At 42.5% G+C, this 17,452-nt stretch overlaps 1 pseudogene; it reads right to left on the bottom strand.

Moving 5' to 3' along the window:
- Positions 1-10,452: 10,452 nt before the first annotated feature.
- Positions 10,453-17,452, bottom strand: LOC121552530 (annotated as a pseudogene).

Here is a 17,452-nt window from a genome sequence, read left to right on the forward strand (position 1 = left end):
GACTGGTTGCTTCACCGCCTGGTATGGCAACTGCTTGGCCTCCGACCGCAAGGCACTACAGAGGGTAGTGCGTACAGCCCAGTACATCACTGGGGCCAAGCTTCCTGCCATCCAGGACCTCTATACCAGGCGGTGTCAGAGGAAGGCCCTCAAAATTGTCAAAGACTCCAGCCACCCTAGTCATAGACTGTTCTCTCTGCTACCGCACGGCAAGCGTACCGGAGTGCCAAGTCTAGGTCCAAAAGACTTCTCAACAGCTTCTACCCCCAAGCCATAAGACTCCTGAACAGCTAATCATGACTACCCGGACTATTTGCACTGCCCCCCCACCCCATCCTTTTTACGCTGCTGCTACTCTGTTAATTATTTATGCATAGTCACTTTAACTCTACCCACATGTACATATTACCTCAACTAGCCGGTGCCCCCGCACACTGACTCTGCAACGGTACCCCCCCTGTATATATAGCCTCCCTACTGTTACTTTATTTTACTTCTGCTCTTTTTTTTTCTCAACACTTTTTTTGTTGTTGTTTTATTTTTACTTTTTTGTTAAAAATAAATGCACTGTTGGTTAAGGGCTGTAAGTAAGCATTTCACTGTAATGTCTGCACCTGTTGTATTCGGCCCATGTGACCAATAAAATTTGATTTGATTTGATAAAGTTCCTTGTGTACCAGCGTTATTGTGCTGAGTAATGGGATGCCTGCTCCATGGACAAATTGCTAAATATGGTTCCCCTCAAAATGGAAGGGAAGTAGTAACCTGCATCATCTTTGGTCGTGGCAGTGAAGCGCTTTTCAATAGGCCAAGTCGTTTTGTCTACAGCCTCGTTACTAAACAATCTGACTCACGTTTTCAGGAAACGTCTGACTAAAATGGGTACTGCTCTTTCTCGAACTTTGGATGTCAGGCTACTTGAATAAATATTTGAAGTGTGTAACAATTTACCAGTTCCTCTGAACATTGGCTAACATTTGACATCAGCTGTAGCTACTCAGACCCTAGAGATACAGTGGGGAGAACAAGTATTTGATACACTGCCGATTTTGCAGGTTTTCCTACTTACAAAGCATGTAGAGGTCTGTAATTGTTATCATAGGTACACTTCAACTGTGAGAGACGGAATCTAAAACAAAAATCCACAAAATCACATTGTATGATTTTTAAGTAATTCATTTGCATTTTATTGCATGACGTAAGTATTTGATACATCAGAAAAGCAGAACTTAATATTTGGTACAGAAACCTTTGTTTGCAATTACAGAGATCATACGTTTCCTGTAGGTCTTGACCAGGTTTGCACACACTGCAGCAGGGATTTTGGCCCACTCCTCCATACAGACCTTCTCCAGATCTTTCAGGTTTCGGGGGGCTGTCGCTGGGCAATACGGACTTTCAGCTCCCTCCAAAGATTTTCTATTGGGTTCAGGTCTGGAGACTGGCTAGGCCACTCCAGGACCTTGAGATGCTTCTTACGGAGCCACTCCTTAGTTGCCCTGGCTGTGTGTTTCGGGTCGTTGTCATGCTGGAAGACCCAGCCACGACCCATCTTCAATGCTCTTACTGAGGGAAGGAGGTTGTTGGCCAAGATCTTGCGATACATGGCCCCATCCATCCTCCCCTCAATACGGTGCAGTCGTCCTGTCCCCTTTGCAGAAAAGCATCCCCAAAGAATGATGTTTCCACCTCCATGCTTCACGGTTGGGATGGTGTTCTTGGGGTTGTACTCATCCTTCTTTTTCCTCCAAACACGGCGAGTGGAGTTTAGACCAAAAAGCTCTATTTTTGTCTCATCAGACCACATGACCTTCTCCCATTCCTCCTCTGGATCATCCAGATGGTCATTGGCAAACTTGGTTGGAGTCTGTTTGATTGAGTGTGTGGACAGGTGTCTTTTATACAGGTAACGAGTTCAAACAGGTGCAGTTAATACAGGTAATGAGTGGAGAACAGGAGGGCTTCTTAAAGAAAAACTAACAGGTCTGTGAGAGCCGGAATTCTTACTGGTTGGTAGGTGATCAAATACTTATGTCATTCAATAAAATGCAAATTAATTACTTAAAAATCATACAATGTGATTTTCTGGATTTTTGTTTTAGATTCCGTCTCTCACAGTTGAAGTGTACCTATGATACAAATTACAGACCTCTACATGCTTTGTAAGTAGGAAAACCTGCAAAATCAGCAGTGTATCAAATACTTGTTCTCCCCACTGTAACTCATTGGCTGGGTAGGCCCTATTACAATCACTCTGTCGACATTCCCACTCAGTCCTTGACTTGGCCTAAAATAGGTGCCGGTACTGTTTATATTTAGGTGCAGGAGCACCACAATACTTTTGAGCTAATATTCTATAAGAGGAACTCAAACAATAGAAAATGAGGTGCCGGTACTCCGCTCTGGTGAACTCCTGCCTAAGTCAAGCACTGCCACTCCCACCTTGCATCTCAACAAACCTCATCACAGCATTGCCAATTAGTTGTTATTCCATTCACCTCCAGAAATGAAATCGACCCCAAACCTGATGTATGGCCAGGAAAAACATAGCAGTTGAGCTATGTGGGTTAGTAAGGCCCTGTCCTTTAAGCCTTACGAACATAGTCTATATGCCTCGTACCTTAAAGCTAACATTCTTAACCAGTTTACTGGATTACTTTAATCTCCCTTTAATATTTCCTAATGTATATTTCAACCTTTTAACATTTAATATATTTAACAATAAATTCCAGTCCCACTTCATTTCTTCTTTTTCTTCACTTTAATCAATGTCAGTTCTCAATGTTCATTCTTTGTGCTCCATATATGAGTGAAAGTAAACTTCTTCATGAGTGTGTGTGTAAGTAGGGCATTCATAGCCATGCTCTCTGTCAGTAAAATGTCACAGAACAGGGCCTTAGCCTGCTATTCTTGACAATAGGTCCATGTAAAGTTTCCATCTACCTTCAGAAAGTAGTCATACCCCTTGATTTAATCCACTTTTTTTTACTGCCTGAATTCAAAACGTATTAAATATACTGAACAAAAATATAAACGCAACATGTAAAGTGTTGGTCACATGTTTCATGAGCTGAAATAAAAGATCCCAGAAATGTTCCATAAGCGCAAAAAGCTTATTTCTCACAGATTTTGTGCACAAATTTGTTTACATCCCTGTTAGTGAGCATTTCTCCTTTGTCAAGATAATCCATCTACCTGACAGGTGTGGCATATCAAGAAGATGATTAAACAGAATGATCATTACACAGGTGCACCTTGTGCTGGGGACAATAAAAGGCCACTTTAAAATGTGCAGTTTTGTCACACAACACTACCACAGATGTCTCAAGTTTTGAGGGAGCGTGCAATTGGCATGCTGACTGCAGGAATGTCCACCAGAGCTGTTGCCAGAGAAATTCATGTTCAATTCTCTACCATAAGCCGCCTCCAACGTCGTTTTAGAGGATTTGGCAGTACGTCCAACCAGCCTCACACCCCACCCTCCGCTGCAACTTGCCCCATATACTACCCACCATTGTGACCTGTATGCTCTCGTTGGCTGGCCCTCACTATAATAATAATAATAATAATAATATGCCATTTAGCAGACGCTTTTATCCAAAGCGACTTACAGTGATGCGTGCATACATTTTTGTAAATGGGTGGTCCCGGGGATCAAACCCACTACATATTCGTCGCCAAACCCACTGGCTCCAGGTCATCTATAAATCACTGTTAGGCAAATCCCCGCCTTATCTTAGCTCATTGGTCACCATAGCAACACCCACTGCGCTCCAGCAGGTATATTAAATGACTTAAATGTAAATGTATATCTCACTGGCCATCCCCAAAGCCAACACCACCTTTGGCCACCATTCCTTCCAGTTCTCTGCTGCCAATGACTGGAATGAACTGCAAAAATCTCTGAAGCTGGAGACTCTTATCTCCCTCACTAACTTTAAGCATCAGTTGTTAGAGCAGCTTACCGATCACTGCACCTGTACACAGCCCATCTGTAATTAGCCCACCCAACTACCTCATCCACATATTGTTATTTATTTTGCTCATTTGCACCCCAGTATCTCTATTTGCACATCATCTTTTGCACATCTATCACTCCAGTGTTAATTCTAAATTGTAATTATTTTGCACTATGGCCTATTTATTGCCTTACCTCCATAACTACCTCTACGGAAGCACAGTTCCCGCTCAGCCCAGTCAAAGCTATTCGCTGCTCTGGCACCCCAATGGTGGAACAAGCTCCCCCACGACGCCAGGACAGCGGAGTCACTGACCACCTTCCAGAGACACTTGAAACCCTACCTCTTTAAGGAATACCTGGAATAGTATAAAGTAATCCTTCTACCCCCACCCCCCATAAAAAAAAAAGGTGGTTGTCCCACTGGCTATGATAAGTTGAATGCACCAATTTGTAAGTTGCTCTGGATAAGAGCGTCTGCTAAATGATGTAAATGTAAATTTGCACACACTGTATATATATTTTCTGTTGTAATTTTGACTTTATGTTTTGTTTTACCCCATATGTAACTCTGTGTTGTTGTTTTTATCGCACTGCTTTGCTTTATCTTGGCCAGGTCGCAGTTGTAAATGAAAACTTGTTCTCAACTGGCTTACCTGGTTAAATAAAGGTGAAAAATAAAATAAAAAATTGTAATCACGGCGGCCCAGGACCTCCACATTCGGCTTCTTCACATGCGGGATCGTTTGAGGGGGCGCTGAGGAGTATTTGTCTGTAATAAAGCCCTTTTGTGGGGAAAAACTCATTCTGTTTGGCTGGTCCTGGCTCTCCAGTGGGTGGGCCCATGCCCACCCATGGCTGCACCCTTGCCCAGTCATGTGAAAACCAAATGTATTTATTTAAATTGACTGATTTCCTTATATAATCTGTAACTCAGTAAAAACGTTGAAATTGTTGCATTTATATTTTGGTTCAGTGTATATATATTTTTCTCTCACATAATACTGCATAATGACAAAGTGAAAACGTGTTAACAAATATTAGCAATTGTATTGAAAATTAAATACAGAAAGTCTCTAAGAGCTATGCACACATGAATTGTACAATATTTGCCCATTCTTTAAAAAAGTCTTCAAGCTCTGTCAAGTTGATTGTTGATCATTGCTAGACAGTAATTGTCATGTCTTGCCATAGGTTTTCAACCCAGATTTAAGTCAACTTTAACTAGGCCACTCAGGAACATTCACCGTCATCTTGGTGTTTTAGGTTATTATCCTGCTGAAAGGTGAATTCGTCTCTTGGTGTCTGTTGGAAAGCAGATTGAACCAGGTTTTTCTCTATGATTTTGCCAATTCTTATAGCTGTATTCCGTTTCTTTTTATCCTAGAAAACTCCATAGTCCTTGCCGATGCCAAGCATACCCATAACATGATGCAGCCACCACCATGATTGAAAATATGGAGTGGTACTCAGTAATGTGTTGTTGGATTTGCCCCAAACATAACACTTTGTGTTTAGGACAAAAAGTTAATTTCTTTGCCACATTTTTTTGCAGTATTACTTTAGTGCCTTTTTGCAAACAGGATGAATGTTTTGGAATATTTGTATTATTCTGTACAGGCTTCCTTCTTTAGGTTAGTATTGTGGAGTAACTACAATGTTGTTGATCCATCCTCAGTTCTCATATCACAACCGTTAAACTCTGTTTTAAAATCACCATTGGCCCCATGGTGAAATGCCTGAGCAGTTTCCTTCCTCTCCGGCAACTGAGTTAGGAAGGACGTCTGTATCTTTGTAGTGACTGGGTGTATTGATACACCACCCAAAGCCTAATTAATAACTTCACCATGCTCAAAGGGATATTCAGAGTCTGCTTTTTTATTTTTACATCTACCAATCGGTGCCCTTCTTTGCGAGGCATTGAAAAACCTCCCCGGTCTTTATGGTTGAATCTGTGCTTGAAATTCACCACTCGACTGAGGGACCGTACAGATAATTGTATGTGTGGGGTACAGAGATGGTAGTCATTCAAAAATCATGTTAACCACTATTATTTAACACTGAATTATTCCATACAACTTGTGATTTGTCAAGCACATTTATACACCTGAACTTACTTAGGCTTGCCATAACAAAGGGATTGAATACTTGACTCAAGACATTTCGGCTTTTCATATATTATTATTTTAAAACATTTTCTCCAAACAAATTCCACTTTGACATTAAGGGGTATTGTGTGCAGATAAGTGACACGAAATCTCAATATAATACATTTTAAATTCAGGCTGTAACACAACAAAATGTGGAAAAAGTAAAGGGGTGTGAATACTTTCTGAAGGCACTGTCCAACAGTAGACTAGCGCAAAAATATACTAGTCCGCTTCTTGCTGCCTTACTCTGTGATGGTCGAATGTTAAGTTAAGATCCATGTAAATGCATATTGTTCTAGCCTTTTCCCATCAACTACTGATGTCTTAATTTCAGTATTGAGTCTTTCAGTTTCATAGTTTTCATTAGTACGCTAGTGGCCAATAGCCCAATACTCAAAAAGGCTTTCGTTTTTTGAGATACCCCTACCCCAGGTATAACAATGCACAGCCATGTTTTTCCATATCTCAAGTCTCCCATATATGAAATGGATGGTTGTGTAAAAATGTTATTGCAAAAGGGGTTAAATTGATAAATAGTGACACACCACCTAAACTCAAACAGTGCAGAATGATGCCTGGCTTGAAGGGGGTTGGGCCACATAAACTGATGTAACCCAAAATTACAAGCTCTGATATTACTAAAATGTGGAATACAAGTAGTCAGTTGTTTGCCCTACATACACAAACGACATTAGGATATCTTAATGCATCTTGGAAATATAGACCTGTAAACACCCAGATACAACTGGCGGAAATATCAACAATGAATATTTATGATGAATGTAAGCTTTACTTTTTGGTAACTGTTTAACAGAACTTTCAAGTCAAATTAGCTCTCGTTCGGTGCTGTATAGTCCTGCCTGACAAAAATGCATACAGTTAAATGTTTTGATGTTGTGGCTATTGTAATCGGCTCTAAGGGAAGCTCAGACACCGAAAACGTATTTTAAGTAAAAAGTTCCTCTGTGGATTTTATATGTTCAGCCTCTTGCAATTACGTTAGGGGGCCCCCTAGACTTGAATCCAAATCCATTATGGCGTCCAAAATCCAAAATGGCTGCCATAACATTAAATGGTGGTTTAATCACATGTAAATGTACACACAGGGGCGGTGTGTTCAATAGGGCGATATGGGCGACGCACTGCCAAACGGGAAAAGGAAGGGATTTTTTTTCTAATCAATTATATCACGGCAACAGTAGTTATCAGTGTTGTAATCTAGACGTCTGATCTGCCACAGTGCCACCTGCCACTAAATGTCCAATCAGGCTAAAGTCGTGCTTCAAATGGCCCCCCTTTTTGGGGGCGATTTCAGTCAGGTTGAAAATCGCCCAGAAGTCTGTCATAGACTCCCATGTAAAATCTATTTTTTCAAATTTCAGAGCTTTCAATACAATCTCTATGGGTTTCTGAGGGCTTGCACTTACGGCTTTCGTCATACGTAACGTAACCATGAACGTAACTAAGAAAAGAGCGGGTAGCAGCATCAATCAATTCACGTACTACTATCAAGATGGCTATAGCGTTCAGTGCAACTCGATTGTCTCTTTGAAAGAAGTTCACATCAAAGAGACAACCACAAAGTGCAGGATCGCTTTTTTGAGTTCATTCCCATCTCGGAATCAACCTCAGTCTCAATCGCCAGTGTGCTTTTGGAGAGACTGAACGGTCTTTTTGCCGACGACGTGAAAGTCAAACTCATTGCGCAAGCTTACGATGGAGCCAGTGTGATGAGGCGAGAGAAGGCAAAAGGTGCGTGAGCATTTCAAGAAAGGCCATTACGTGCATTGCTATGCGCATTAGCTGAATTTGATCATGCAGCAAGCTAAAAAGTAACTAGTAAACTAGTCCTCAGCATGCCTGATTTCAATGAGAAAGTCATTGACCGCTTTGCTGCATTGAAAGAGAGAAGAGAACAGTTTCAGTACAAGTAATGTAGCCTCTCTCTCTCTTTGTCCCTCCCTGTCTGTCTCTTTAACACACACACGCCCAAATCAGTTCACAGTTGATGTTGTTTAAAATAGTTATTTTTCATTTTTAAAAAAGTAAACAATTTTTTTACAAATCTATACAATTGGCCAGAATATGGTTGTTCATATTTACAAAGCCATACAGATAGCTGTGTTTACCTTTTCTAGAAATTATTTTCAAATTCTGTTTTCAGGCAAAATGTCTATCACTGTTCATTTTCACAAATCTATACAAGAGGGCAGAATATGGAAGTCTATAAAAATTTCTTATTACCAATAACTTGCATCAATGTTTTCAGTAGCCTCTATCAAAAGCTCCTGCTTGCTCAGGTGCACATATTTCCAATTCAACCATGAGGCCTTTTTGAAGCAAGTAATGTGTATATCAGTATTGACTTGTATGCTGCCCCTGTCTTCATGTTGTTGCTGGACATATCTTTTTTAAAATGTGTGTAGGTCACCTAAATCATCAGAAAAATTGCCCCCCCTGAGAATTTTTTCAGGAGCCGCCACTGTGTACACATATTTAATGATACATTTTTCAGATGTGTGCTGCACTTATGACCTGTACTTTAGACTATTTGTGTGTTATTCAACTATGTTAGCAATCCACCATGTACACTCAAACACCTTTGTCTGGATACTTAAATAAAAAAAGGCAGGAGACTGCTTGGCATGGCAACACCAGGCATTCCAGGCCACGAGCCTCTTTGAAGATCAATGAGGCAACTGGGAGGCTCCAACGAAAGGAAAGAGAATCCAACCCTGGACTCTGACACCCTCTCCCTAGCTCTACAACTTGACCTCACTGTAATATGTATCATTTTTTTGTTGTTGCCTGTTTTGCATTTTATTTAGGCATTAATACGTATTACATATCAGTTTGCAATCAATGTAAAAAAAAAACATTGATTTAATAAAGCGGCATTCAAACATGGTCTTTTTTTTGCTTTCTTGAATAAGGCAGCTCCAAAATGCAGGTGTTTCAGCCTAGCTCAGTGCTTTCTGTGGTGGTGGGGCAGCCAGCGGAAAATACGTAGCAGTTGGTCATGTTCTCTAGCTGTCACTCATAGGGATACTACGTCACCGCAAAATCTACGGGGAGAGCTCGAAAATTCAAGCCCCTTGGGTGCTGCCATAGAGTTACATTAGAAGTGCCCATCCAAGAAGGCTCAAGGTCATTGGCCAAAGATAAAATGACATCAAATCACACTATATCTACCGTAGCTTTGATTGGACTGATCATGTCAACATCGTACTTTCAAAATCTTAGCTAGCAAGCTAGACAAGCAGTTATCATGAATCAAGTCGACAATCTACTGGCAAATCATTTTCAATCCTTGTCATATGAAGATAAATTATAGATACAACGTATCGGTGCTCATCGGCCATAAACATTACACAAGTTGCAAATCGCAAATTCAACAATGAGTGGTTTGGAAGGAATCAGTAGCTAACTACAAGCATTGCAAAGCAATCACTAGCCTGCTATTCAGTGGAGTGGATGTGTGGTCCAAGTTTGGGTTTAAGGGTCTCTTTTCCAAGCTTAAAAGGATAAACATTCAACATCATTAGCTAGAAAAGGTTGAATACATTGGCCATGCTGTCAATCCAGCATGATTTATGCTGCGTTCAAAAACAACTGGAAACTCAGAACTGGGAAATCTCAGACTTCAGCGAGTTCAAGACAACTACGTTTTGAACGGTCATCCAACTCGGAATTCCAAGTCGGGAACTCGGGCCTCTTTCTAGAGCTCCGACCTGAAGATCACTGACGTCATGATTTGACTGTTTTTCAAAGTTCCCAGTTGTCTTGAAAGCACCATAAATCCAGGGACTGGCAGACTTTGATGGTTAGGGTTCACTCCATGGTGCTGAAAAGAAAGCTCTGCTGTTAGAACAGCACATAGGCTGAATCTACCAACCAATCTCCCATTACACCTTCCCCGTAAGCTAGCACACCGTGGTAGTCAGTTACTACAGCCACAAAGTCATGAACACTGCCCATTTCTACTCTTTAGATGAGATTTTAAACCTAAACAGTTAACCTTAAGACAAAAAAAAATATTACGATATGACTTGTAACAAGAGCCACACCAGTCGTGATTCACCAAAATTAGATGGTAAGTACAGCCAACTTTGAATTGTTGATGAACCAGACTTATGCGCAATAGTCTGGGATGAGGGCATCTGCCAGGAACACTTGCCATGTGTTACACTAGTGAGAAGCAGCAGTGTGTCTAAATTAGGAAAAGTTAGCCATTGTTTACATTATCCACTATTAACAAAGTCTCTCGCTTCTTCCCTCTGGGTCACCCCTTCCCTCCACTGCCACCTGTGCGAACGCCTGCTGAGTCACGGACGGTGGTGAATGCTACTCGTCAGTCAACCGGTCAGAACCTGGAAGTGGCACAGCATGTGCATAGAGGATCACCTTATCCCTCAGGACCACCCCTTCCTGTGTACACCTCACAGGGAGGATCCCAACAGAGTCCAGTCTGCTGCAGCACTGACTGGTGTAATGGCTGACCTGGCTCACATGCTGCTGCCTCAGGCTGGATACCAGTACTCCTCTCTCCCTGGGACTCAGCAGCACTATAACAGCCTCAAGATTTCTTAAACACTAGTGAACTCATTGCATGGGCCATCGAATTAAGTAAAGTCCATTCAGGAAGTAAACTGATGTGCCAATTCTACATGTCTCATAGAGAAGAGGAACATTGGAATCTGTTTACTTCCTGAATTAAAAGACACCAACACGGCTGCAGTTAGAGCTCACATCCATCCACAGCCCTGTCCATGGCCCTGGAGCTCAGCATCACCACCCTGCTGGCCTCACTTTGGGGGAACAACCTGCTGGAACACTGACTCCGTTCCTCCTAGACACCGGAAGGCTTTTATACCAATTGTATATTGTAAAGTCAGATTTCCCCAGATGGGAAGTTGGTTTGCAACTTAACACTAGGGTGGCTGGTTAAGTTGTGTGATTACAAAAAGGGTTGATTTATACATGTCAGATGAGACTTAAGTATATGCCTTGGTGTTTTTAATGCTCACCTGGAAATTTGCATTGAAGCTACCTTAAAATGTGTAAGTTGCCCTTTTTGATCCAGTCAACACCACCATGCCTGATGCAAAGACAAATTAGAGCAAGTGAATCAAACCAAATTATTACATTTTATTTGAACTTTCCTCACATAGGACATCTACACCCGAAGAATCTGTCCAGATGAAACATACATGCGATACTCCTCAGAGATGTCTTTGCCCTGTTAAGAGAAACTTATTAGTTCAGTTACGTGTTTGGCAGTGTCTGAAAATCATTAAACATTCCATACCTTTCTCATTGTTGTCCTGGTTCTCACACTGTCCACTACAGAGGTCAGAGGGACTATTGGTGTCACAGATGACCTCAACACAATGGACGAAGAGCTACCAACCAAATAGACAATTAAAAGAGGGATGATTACCACTCAAAATGTACCTAAAACAAAAGTTTAGAGAACTTCACCTGGCCACTCAGGTAATCCAGATCCTTGGCGAAGGAGAACATCTGGACCTCAAAGCGTTTGATGTGAGAAGGGAAATGGACCCTGGCGTCAGCCACCACTGGGTGGAAGACCACACGGTACGGAGCCTCCGGCTTCTCACAGCTGCCAGTAGAGACAGGAACCAAGTTAAGCAGAATAAAGAAATACAGCTGTAACCACAACCGCCTTATGTTCGAAGTCCTATAGTGGTTTGGTCTGAAGTCTTTAGAAATAGCCTGATTAGGCTGGCTCAAGGACTTAATTAGCTAACGTGCCTAAATATTCTGAACGTTTTAGGAAGATCTACTGAATACATGTGAATGTAACCATGTTAGTTTAGATCGAAATAAAGCACTGTCCCAAAACAGCGGGCACAAAACAGGGAGATACATGGACTTAGACAATAAGCATAGTTTTCATATCCTGTTGTGCCCCCAATAAACATGACCCATCTATCACAAACACTACATCAACTAGAGGCTTGTGCTGAATTCACCAAGTCAACCCCTAGCTCCGACTCCATGGCCACTCAAGTAGATCTGAGCAGGTTGGATCAGTGGAAGCATTACAGGTTCGAAATAATTTCCACCCAGGCAATCAGAAGGCAAGATTGAGCCTTCACCATAACGCTTAAATTTTTTGCAATGGTTGTGCAATTTAAGATTTAAAAAACGTAGCGAAAGTTGAAATTAGTGCACCCTTACCATGAGCGAGTCTCATTCTGACCATAAGCTGACCTGTCCCAGTCTCTGCAGCACCCCTGGTTCCTGAGGCCATGACTGGTAGCAGATGAGCCACATTTTCCCTGTATACAAGGTTAGAGTATTGCGCAACTGGTGATAACGGTTTATAAATATCCATTACAATTGTTATGAGTCGTATAATCACTTACTGATAGTCTTCCTCAGAGTCTGATGTAGTCTCTGCATTAGTCTTCCCCTCAAGTTCGTCTGGCAAGGAGATTTCGTTCTCATACAGCATGACATTGTTGATAAACTATAATAGAGGGACATTTACTTTAGGGTCTGCAGAAGCGAGCAGTCCATACACAGTACCCATCACCTCAGGATAAAGTACCTTCCGGGTGGTGCCACACGAGTTGACAGTGAAGTAGAAGTAGGCGAAGCGGTCGTCGCTGTAGGTGGGGCCACAGGCAGGGTCACTCAGGCTCAGCTGACTGGGGTTCAGACTGGGAGCAGACTCTACCTTCACCGCCAATGCAGTCATCGTCCCGTTAGAGAAACACTCTGGGGCAAAGGACAGGTAACCATGAGGTATCAAACAGTATGTTTCATTACAATACTTGCTTCCCTTAATTGAGCTTGCCTAACACAAGGGAACAGTCCAAAAGTGAAGTCCATCTGGCACTACAATTAGGCTCAGTTTTTGGAGAAAAATTACCATCTGAACCCAGGTTTGGTATTTTTGTGCACTATTAGTTTGAGAACCAACCAGTCAGAGTTTTGAGGAAGCTGCAAGCCAGGGTGAAGTATTTGATGGTAATGTTGTTGTAGGGATTCAACATAGCCACATCCAGTCTGCTCCTGACAAACGATGAGTGAACTGACTGGGAACCAGTGGGAGAATTCATTGGTCAGTTTAATTTAGAATTTTAGCTTAACATGATGTTCAGGGAGAGCATCATACCTCAAACACTGCATCCGGTGAAGAGAAGGGCACCGTGATGGTAAAGTTTGTGTCACCCTCGGTTAAATACTGTTGAGCAAGCTCCTTGGTCAGCAGCCGCTTGCCAACCACAACCACGAAAAAGGGATTATGGTTACCGTAGTTCAAAGTGATGTAAAAGTTATCCTGGTCACAGTTTCCAGTGACCGATGGTGGAACTGCAAGGACAAACAGGGTTGTGTTAAGTAAACACAAAACATGGAGGTACTACTTGAACAAGAAGTTCTACGGTGTGAAGTTCTACGGTGTGCTCTAATGAACACAACCCTGGCAAATTGGGAACAGGACACAGGTTCCAAATACACAGCTTACAGTCTTTGCAGAGGGGAAAAAAACATGTCTTTCAAGTCAAATATGGCATTCACTGCAATCATCGCGTTAACAGTCAAGATTAGTGGTGCATAGTCCAGAGACCAGTTACATACCAACGTCCTGCAGTACAGCGTCCACAACAGCAGGGTGAGAGAAAGGGGTGTACTCTGGCAAGACGACCAGGCCGTAGATCAGCTGAAGAGTGAAGGCTGCGACACCTTGTTCCGGCCTTTTCTGTAGTACAGTCAAGAGCATTGTCAACTGATAGTGTTTTAACTATTCAACATCAAGTGATAACTTAAAGTACACAGGGAATACGAAAATTATATACTCAAGAATTACTAGATGCATCGTAAATCAAGCACCATTTGCTGGTGAAAACGTCATGATACAGTCGCTCAATTTTGTTGGCCCATTCTTATTAGGCAACGCCCCAGTTATGGCATGTGGCTTTGCGTTTAGAGAGAAAGGTACCTCCTGAAAGACCACTGGGTCAGAGAAGGTCACTTCCATTGTGAAGGTCTTCGAGGTGTTGTCCAGGGATCTGTGCTCCTGAACATTGAAGCCTCTGGCATTGCACTCCGCAACAGTTAACACCCCAGTGGGAAAGGTGACATTCAGCAGCTCCACGTCGATGTTGAAGGTCCCCAACTCAAACATAAACACTGGCTGCTCAGTGTCCAAGGGCGTGTCTGTTAATTGGCACAAAAACATTTAAATGCTTGGTAGAAAGCTGCATTTCTAGGGATAATCACTCCATGTTTCAGGAAATGATTCCTGTCGGTGCCTAAAGAACATGACCCAGGCATCCCACAGCACCATTCAATTACACCAGACTCACAGTTGCAAACTTGTGAAGGCCTGGCCATCAGAGGTGTAGTGATGGGGAAGAGGACTTTATATCTGGTGTCCTCATTTTCCTCCTCGATCCACAGCAACTCAAGCATGGGCTCAATGGCGTAAGTGACGAAGTACTGGTCATCCTGAATATGGCTCTGTAGGGGACAGTCAAGTGATCATTTAGTAATATTGCTTGATAAAGATACATTTTACACAAGACATGTTTCTAAGAGTTTTCCCATGAGAAGGCTACGAGAGAAGTGTTACTGCAGAGCGCTGACAATTGTGGCCGTTAAAAAGGGGGCTTTATAAATACTCTGATTTAGAAATAAAAGATTATCATCCCTGCCGACCTTGAAGTAGCCTCCGACTGCCCCCACCGGAATCTCAATGATAATATGAGCATCAGTGACTGAAAGGGAGTATTTTCTGGCAGCCATTTCCTCAGCGTCCAGTCTCTTGGCATCAATCCCCATGTATACCTCCAACATGGTGAAGGCACCAGAGGAGATCAGTGGGTCTAGGTGCCTGGGCATGTACCAGGTGATCATTTCTGGAGTGAAGACCACTGCCCCTGCAGTGAAACAAGGCAGCATGTTCAGTAGGCCAGGGAACATTGTAGCAAATAAAAATATGCCCTTAGACAAATTCAGATAGTTCCTTCTGTTTCAAAACACTCAACACTACCTAGGTACGATCAACACGAACGAAAGTCTAGTTCCAATTAACTGGGTTAATAGGACCTTAATTTTTCAAAGTTCACTCAACCGGTTGTTGGACAAGCAGCAGTTGCATCTAGTCGAGTCACCAGCCACTTCTGCTGAAAGAAGGTAGAGGTTGAGAGCAGCCTCATCGAAACCCCAGCGACCTGTTCAGGGGGCAACCACACCAGGGCTGTGTTCAGTAGGGCACTGTGTAGTAAAACATTGACAAATTCAGGTAGGGTCACTCAGTTTCCAAACATTTGCACCACTCCGTCAGAAACCATAGGGGGATAAACAGTTAGCTCATGGAGGAAGTCAGCTTACATTCTGTAGGTACGTCTCCTCTGCTTTAATGGGCTCCTCAACACCAGCCTTGTGGGAGTGTTGGCTATTGCATAGCCCTTTCTTCAGAGCTCATCCACAGTCATGACCATCTCGCTAGGACTGAAGACCACTGCTGTCATATTGTATCCTGAAGCAAGAGCCTGTTTCAGGAAATGGAAACATGAATTAAAACTTCTTGCTAAAGGAAAGTTCAGCGCCAACTTCTCATTTCGCAGTGACATTCTAGAAGCTTGGCTACCTCAGCTCCTCTCCGGAGATTGCCACTCCTCGCCTTAGACCCTCCCATAGGCTGCTCAGGCGAGGTTTGGAATGCTGGAAGAGTTCTTCTGACCGACACCTAGGGGAGAAAGGCCATTATTCCCTATACAGTATGTGGCAATACATTAGTGTCACTTCTTAATCTTTCCAATTTATGTCTGCTCTCCTCAAAACGCATTGACGAGCCAAGGTTCCTCTCCTCTAACCATGTCCTTGTCACGATCGTCTAACAGAGATGAGGACCAAGGCGCAGCGTTGCAGGCAAACATACTCTTTTTTAGAGACACGATCAAAAAACAACAAAACGATAACGTGACAGTTCACGGTCTAACACAACCGACTAGAAACAAGATCCCACAAACTATGTGGGGAAACAGGCTGCTAAAGTATGGTTCTCAATCAGAGACAACAAGCAACAGCTGAATCACGTTGCCTCTGATTGAGAACCACGCACTGGCCAACATAGACAAACAATACTAAAATGTGAAACCTAGAACAAAACACATATACTTTACACACCCTGGCTCAACATATTAGAGTCCCCAGAGCCAGGGCGTGACAGTCCTTCTGTATGAATTTTGAAGAGGTGAGTGGAATCAAGGACAGTTAAGAGCCAATACCTCTGTTTTGTTTCACAGATGGAGAACAAACAAAACTGGAGTTGTAGATCATTCATACAGGCAGTTAGGACAAGCGTGACAGTTCCCCATAGGGGCTAGCCCAGTCATAGACACCAACTATCTTAGGCACCTATTGACAATAGCCTCTTCTGGCCAGGGGTGTTTTGTTTAGAGCCCAACGCTTGCGCGACAGGTTAACACTAGTCACTGTGGTACGGTTTCTGAAACATAAGGAATACCTCATACCAGCAAGAAATAAAATTTAAAAAACAAGGTTAAATTACTACATACCTTTATAGGGTTAAGGTTCCCACACTGCCATATCTCCATGTTACAGCTCATTTACAGAAATCAGACAAGGCAAAGTAATCTACTTGTGCTAATTAGCCATCTGAGTCTCTGTTTACACAGATGTTCAGAACACTGCCACAAACATGTAGTTACTGGAAGAAAAAAAAATACTGTCAGCTGCAACTGTTAACAGCAAGTGTGTATTTTGCATTTGTGAAATTATTGATGTGATATGAAAGTAGGATTTATGTTTCAAGAACCATACTGCAATGGAGAACCGATTCACATTTAGATGGCGTATTTGGCCTGTTTGGCTTCCAGAGCATATAAAGCCGTTGGAGTAACATTGGGCTCCTTTAGTCCATTACTGGGCTCCCTTGGGGCATGCCCTGCTCACTTGCCTCCATGTAGGTGCGGTCGCACAGAATCTCTCGGGAGGCCCAGGGGGTGTAGCTACAGGTTTTGCCCACTCTGTACACGGAGTCCTCACTCATGTGGTTTCCTCGCAGCCTAAGCTGTCCAGCCAAGCTGAAGGTCTTATCATCCTAAAATAGGAGGATAAAAAGTGAAGGGAAGTCATAGAAAAAAAAGGGTACAGTTGGTTTTTAATGACAGATTATGTAATTTAAAAACATGAACCCCATGACACATTACATTATGGATTGCAATTGCAGACACTAAATGGCAAACTGCCCCTTTGAAGTTCAAGCAAACACTACAGTTCTTAGTGTTACCATTTTCGGGGCAAAGCAGCTTAGAACAGAAGCAAACATCATGCCAGCGCCCAT

Source organism: Coregonus clupeaformis, chromosome 36, assembly GCF_020615455.1.
Source record: "Coregonus clupeaformis isolate EN_2021a chromosome 36, ASM2061545v1, whole genome shotgun sequence".
Classification (NCBI taxonomy): domain Eukaryota; kingdom Metazoa; phylum Chordata; class Actinopteri; order Salmoniformes; family Salmonidae; genus Coregonus; species Coregonus clupeaformis.